The sequence below is a fragment of the Apodemus sylvaticus genome, chromosome 8 (genome assembly GCF_947179515.1).
Source record: "Apodemus sylvaticus chromosome 8, mApoSyl1.1, whole genome shotgun sequence".
NCBI lineage: Eukaryota > Metazoa > Chordata > Mammalia > Rodentia > Muridae > Apodemus > Apodemus sylvaticus.
Window position 1 is genome coordinate 48,758,156 of NC_067479.1, and position 7,099 is coordinate 48,765,254.

Sequence of the window (7,099 nt, forward strand, 5' to 3'; positions counted from 1 at the left end):
TTAAGAATCTGGGACAAAAGGACGGGGAGGGAGATTCAGCACACCGTGCAGCCACACGAGCAACATTCACAAGAAATCTGAAAGTGAATGTAGTTTGTCTCATAAATTGTTCCTAACTGATTGAAGGGGAGAAGCCAACACCCCTTACTGACAATAAGAATAGTAAGCATTTCAAGGCTGAAATGTATAAAGGCTCGTTACTCCAGAATGACAGATCTTCAACTGACAAAACCCCACTAATATGTAACGCGCTCATTAGCTTAATTATGATTAGATGAATTGTGCAATTCCAACTGGAAATTAAATTGTTAAGGCCTATCTGCTGATTTGAAAGTGATTACAGTGGCTGACAAATGTTCCTAACATTTTTTGGTGGGGGGGGGAGTTCTTGGAGCATTCTTTAATTTTAAAAGTACAAGTTGGCTCTATTATAGCCACGATAGAGATTATGTTGAGACAGGCTTTACATACAGATATCAGTCTATTGAGATAAAATGGATGAAAAAGGCTCAAAGTCAGGTAAAAGCCAAATCCAATATCATTTTTTAATTTTTTATTTCTACTCATATTTATTCTTCAACTTCAAGAGCTTTAATTACAGAGTTTTAAATACTGATTTTATTGCTTTTTCCTTTGTGTGAGAATTAGAAAGGAAACATCAAGGCATCTTCCTCTTTATTCTCCACTACACACAGATACACACACGTGTGGACACAGCACTATATAAATCACACCCCTGCTTTCCCATGGGTAGACTGTGCTGTTCTGAACAACCCAGTGTAAAATAGTATTTATATGGGGTCTTAAACACATAACTAAACATGGAAGTCAAGATAAAGGTGACATCAGGGAAAGGTGTCTGAGACTGCAGCAGCCTCAGAATTAGTTCAGAATTAAGCACTCCATGTTCCTTCTGGCAGAGCTTGCCCACGTTGTGTCTCACAACATCACTTCAGGGTTGGTTTTATACACTCGGTATCCATGCTGCCTGTGAGAATGCCTTCCCACCTCACGGTGCTCATGGGAGCTTCCTGAAACAGCCCAGCTCAAATTCCAGACAAGAGTGTGTTCTGCATTGCAGTGTTTTCACTGTACCTATAGTTCACTAAAAATGGGATTTAACTACAGAAAACAAAGCTTGAACTATTTCCCTACTTCCCACAGCATGTAAGTATGTACTTGGTTTATATTTGGAGTCTATTGTGATAGACTGCTTGATTTTTAAAGTGTTTGAGAGGCTGGAGAGAATGCCCTGCAGTTAGGAACAGTTAGAGGACCCAAGTTATGTTTTCAGAACCCACATGACAGCTCACAACTGCTGGCTCCTCCAGTTCCAGGGGATCTAGTGCCCTCTTCTGGCTGCTACAGGCACTTCATGCATGTGGGGTACACATACACATGCAGGAGCACACAGACATATACAGTAAAATGGGAAAAATAGTTTGGGTTCCTGACTTAACATGTTTTAACATAAATAGTTTGAAGCTGTATGTGATGGCAAATAGCTATAATTCTCTCACTCGAGAGGGAGCAGGAGAGCAGGTCAGGAGTTCAAAGCTAAACTGGACTACATGGCAAGTATGAAGCCAGCCTGGGATACATGATACCTTGTCTCAAAATATCTATTTAAATATAAAAATAAATAATACATATGTAAACAAACAAATTTACTACTAGTGAATGTTTTATTAGAATACCTGTTTTACATATACAAATATATAGGTAAAATTTCCTCTTGCAAAAAGGGATCAGAGGTGGAAAGGGTCTCAGAAGCCTTGATTTAGGATAAAATGCAGTCATTTATAAGCGTGATACTAGATTAATCTTTTGTGGACAATCTGCTCAATATCCATGACAGGATATTTAGCAGATAGGTTATAGTTCGTGAACATAAATGGAGAGCTATTTTCTAGAACACAGGATTCACGCTTACGAATGTTTAGTTATGTGTTTAAGATGCTGTATAAATACTATTTTACACTGGATTGTTCAGAACGGCACAGTCTAACCATGGGATAGAACAGAGTAGGGGTGTGATTTATACAGTGCTGTGTCATACGTGTATATCTGTGTGCAGTGGAGAGTGAAGAGGAGGAGGCCTTGATGTTACCTTTCTGGCTCGGTACAGAAAGGGAAGCAATAAAATCAGTATTTAAAACACGGTAACTAAAGCTCCTGAATTTAAAAATAAATATGAGTGGAAATAAAAGAAGTTTAAAAATGATTAAAGGGGGCTGGTGAGATTGCTCAGTGGTTAAGAGCACTGACTGCTCTTCCAGCGGTCCTGAGTTCAACTCCCAGCAACCACATGGTGGCTCACAACCATCTGTAATGGGATCTGATGCCCTCTTCTTGGGTGTCTGAAGACAGCTAAAGAGTACTTACATGTAATAAATAAATAAATATTTTTAAAAAATGATTAGATTGCTTGCATTTATGAGTGTGAATTATGGACACACACTATCACATCCAGCAAATTTTTATTTTATTGATGAATGAGAATTAAAAAAAAAAAAAAAAGAACTGGGAAAGGGACAGCATGCATTCTAGATATGTAATGTTTGTTCTAAATAAAACACAGCATATGCACTCCCAGGAAGTTAATTCCATCATTTCTCTCAATCGGGCCAGTGAACACTATAGAAATATGTGGGGACACTTTAATTGTTAAATGTCACTGTGTTGCTTTGGACAGTGTCGTGAGGATGGAGTCTAGAAACATTACTCAGCGGCTAAGAGGACCTGAGTTCAGCGCTCAGCACCCACGTGGGATGTTCATGGTAGCCTGTCTCTCCGGCTCCAGGAGTCTGGCACGCTTTCTGTCACTTCACACACGTGGCACTCACACCCAGAGACAGACAGACAGACGTATAATTAAAAACAAAAATAAATCTCTTGTAAAGTAAGAGGACAGATGAATTAGGACTAGGACAAACATGTTCCTTAGCTTCAAAAAAGTTGATGCTTTACAATTAAAGAGCTGGGTGGGCCCGGTGATTCCCTCCCATACTCTCAGCACTTAGCAATGCTGTGAGCTTGAGGCCAGCCTGGGCTGTATTGTGCCTTCCAGGTTAGCCTGGGTTTCATAGGAAAACGTGTTTGTGTTTTTTAAAGTAATGAAAAGACAAAATTATAACTCAAAATATGAATTCATGATAAAGAAAAGACATGTAAAATTCAGAACTTTGGGTCTCTATGTGAGTCTCCATTGATTGCAAATAAAAGCTTCTCCAAGAAAAGTTAAGGAGTCCATTCATCTATGAGTCAGTAGCAATCAGTTCAGGACTATGTCCGTTCACAGAATAACAGTCGAAGGTTTCCCCCTAAAGCCTATGGCCTATCTGGCCCTAGGCTCCTGGTCTGGTAATGGTACGAGGTCTGATTTCATCTTATGGAGTAGAACTTAAGCCAATTAGAAAGTGGTTGGTTATTCTCTGCTGGGGATGGTTGGTGATTACTTTTGTCCTATGACGTTGGGCACGGCACCTTCCAGCACTGTGAAAGCTAGACAGCAGACATGAAGCTCCCCGGGCAGTACCAATACCAGCTCTGTTTCTTTGTGTTCTATAACTCAGATAGGCAGTGTCTTGGACAGCAGGATCTTACCACAATTACCATTTCATCTGTTATCCTATGACATATTGTAGGATCTTGTTTCCCTGTTATAAGGTAAGGTAACTCCATTCTCTCTCTCTCTCTCTCTCTCTCTCTCTCTCTCTCTCTCTCTGTCTCTCTCTGTGTGTGTGTGTGTGTGCATATAAGTGTGTTGAAAAGCCTTTGTTTTCAGTAGATAGTGATTATCTAGCCAAGGCGGTAAGAGTAAGAGACTCCAGAATGCTCAGTCCTAACTGGAGCATGTATACCACACCCACCTCCTTCCCACACTCAAGGATCTTAGTGGACGAGGATACAGAAAGTGTAAGAGCCTCAGGCAGTGGATGTCTCAAAGGAAACAATGTCTTCCGGACACAGCCGAGCAGCTGCACATGTGAACTTACAGCAGTTGTAACAGCATTCATAAGACCTGTGCAGACCAAAGTCAGGCCAAATCCCAACATGCATATGAGCTGGACAAGAGCTAGCCACTAGCTGTGGGGCTGGTGTGATTGTTAGCTGCTGGGAACAGGAAAGACATTTTTTTTCCTAAGCGTATTGAGCCTGGTAAATGAAGCATGGTCCAATGGAAGACCATACATCCAAGACTGTTTGGACAGACAAATTGGTTTTGAAGAAAAAAAAAGACAAAGTTGAGTGGGAATTGGGTTAATCTAGGAAAAGTTTGGGAGATAAATTTGATTTATCTACGAAACTCTCAAAGAACTAATAATTTTAAAACCAAATTGAAAAGTTTTAAAAATAAGATAAGAAAATATATAGCTATATACACACATGTATTTTATATAGTTGAACTCAAGTAGTTTTTTAATCAATCAGATTTAAAATCAATAAATTCTCAATTTACAAGATGCCCACACAATGACTTCAGAGCCAATTCATGGTAATATAAGCAGCCCACCTAGATTAGACAAGTTAATCCAATTATTCTATCCCTATATGATATTATAGCTACCCGAGGCTATTTAAAGCCATGCGGAATCTGAACCGTCCTGTTCATCCTCCATCTTTCTCTTTCTCCTCTTGGTTCACTCCCTGTCTCTGCACTGCCTCTCTTTTCCCTGTCCAGTCACAGGCTTCTTGTATTAATATTTAAATTAATTGGACATGGAAAATTCTGCTACATATCACCCTTTCTGCTCAAATTAAAAAGACAAAAACAAAAAACAAAAGCAAAAAACTTCCCTCACATATAAATGGAGCACAAATATTACCATCCTCTCAAATCTGTTCTCTCAATGTAAATCGCCTAGGTTGGCAGAATTAACTGAAAATATATAGGAAGCCTAACACAGTTTCCAGAACTGAGAAAACCTGTAGAGACAGCTGCCTACCTATGCAGCCCCAGTAAGTCAGGAAGTTGGAGCATCAGTCTTCAGCCTTCTGTCCCAGGATCATCTGACAGGCCTTTGATAAACAGGAATTATTAAGGACTAGCCTATTCTGTCTTGGCAGAACTAAGCTGTCCTAACCTGTAAATTGTCTCCTTTCAAGAACAGTGCAGGTCTTCAGGATCAATTGGCAATTTCTGCCCAGTGGCCACCTGGTCACAATGCACAGCCTCACCTGGGAGTGAGATGCCCAGCTGCTTCTCTGAATCCATGAGTGGGGAGCTGGTAGGAGCAGCTATGTCTCAACAACAAGGGAATTAGTAACATTAAATGTCACATCCTGTAGCTTTCAGACATTTTTGAAAACCAGCTATGTAAAGTAATCTGGGACTGTTCTCCATTAACTACTCTCAACTATTTCTAATTAAAATCATGAAAACACCCTAACAATAAACTCATAGTCATGAATTTGTTATCTGGACCTTAACTCACAGGCTTAATCATCTCTGATCAGTTTATAATAACAGTTATAGAAGGACTGGATTTAAGCCCTGTACTTTTAAAATTTTTGTATCAATAATAGAAATTTATACCAATGAAAACCTTGATTTTGTATCAAAATAAATTCTGTACCAAAATAAGGAATTATGGCTTCAACTTAGTAACAATTAGAAGATTTCTACCAAAAGAGATTATGGCTATACAATCAATTCTAGCTATGTCCTCCCTGTTCAAATTATGACCATTTCTAAATTCCCTAGAAAGGCAACTTTAGAATAACCACCTCTAGCCCCAAAGCCCAGGGAACTGGGATGACGATTCTTCGACTCTTCATAACTTCTTCAAGCTCAATATGGGCATTGAGATATTTTTTGAGGGGGTGGGAAAGGGTAAGGAAAATGGGTGAGTTAGTTGGCCTTAAGAAGGCCACACCAACGATTGATTTAGTCTGATGCCTGTGTCCTGACTGGATCCGGCTGAAAGTCTGAGACATCAGGAGCTCAAGCAGGTCAGGTCAGCATGTCTGACAAGGAGACTCACCAAGGCTGGATATTCTGTAATATACAAATCTCAAAACAAAATTTTAGTATCATCAAGATAATATCTTTGATTCTCTGGAATCTAGTTCTCTGGGGGTCTCCCTCTATCAATTCTGATCCATATTACTCTAGAAGGTGTATAGACACTGTAGTGAGCCACCCTTTGTTCTTCTCTGTTACAAGATGGCGCTGGCCACATGCAGCTCCCTGGTAGTAAATCATTTGAGTACATGCTCAGTGTGATGTATTCCTTATCACACTTACATGCTAATGAAGTACTCACTTAGTCGACCTATGAGGAAACGGCTGGCTATCTCCCTGGGCAGATGGAGCTGAGTAGGCTTTATAAGGTCAGGTTGGGAGAGTCCGGGGCCGCCAAAAGAAGAAATAAGCTTAATTCAAGATTTCCCGAATAAACCATTAAAGGAAGAAACTCCCTGGTGTTGCGTCCTCTTTGCTGGCGAGGGTGGACGGGACAAGACACTAATCACCTTTTCTAAAAATGCAAAGACAAAACCTTTCTCCAAAATCAGCATATCTTTGAGCCAGTAACCAGAAAAACCTTTATATTGATCTCTCTCCCAGAGGAATAATATAACCACAAAATTCAAAAATCACACCCATTTTGAAAATTAAAACAATCCAAAACAAATGAAGTAAACTAAAATACTGCATGTGCCTATTCTTCAGCCTTTTCTATTTTGCCATGCAGGATAATAACCCAGAGTTCCCTTGGAGCCCACGTTAGACCGAATTTGTGTATCCTGTAAGGCGTATTGCAGCAATATATCTTTATACCATCTTTAAAGCAATTAATTCAAACTTTCACTAACATCTATATATAGGAAGCAGGTAATATTTTCTTGTTAAGTTCTCTGCCTAGAGCAGCCATCCTGTTATACCGTCTATCTGTTCAGCTCTCTGCCTGGAGCCACAGACATTTATTTTACTAATACTTGTCATAATATCTATCTGTTGAGCTCTCTACCTGGAGCCACAGACATTATTATTTATTACCTAATCATAGCAGGTAATTATCACTGCTCTCTCTACTTGGAGTTAGTGACAAATCTTCCCTAGCCTAGTTCCAAACTGCAGGTGAAATTCCCTACG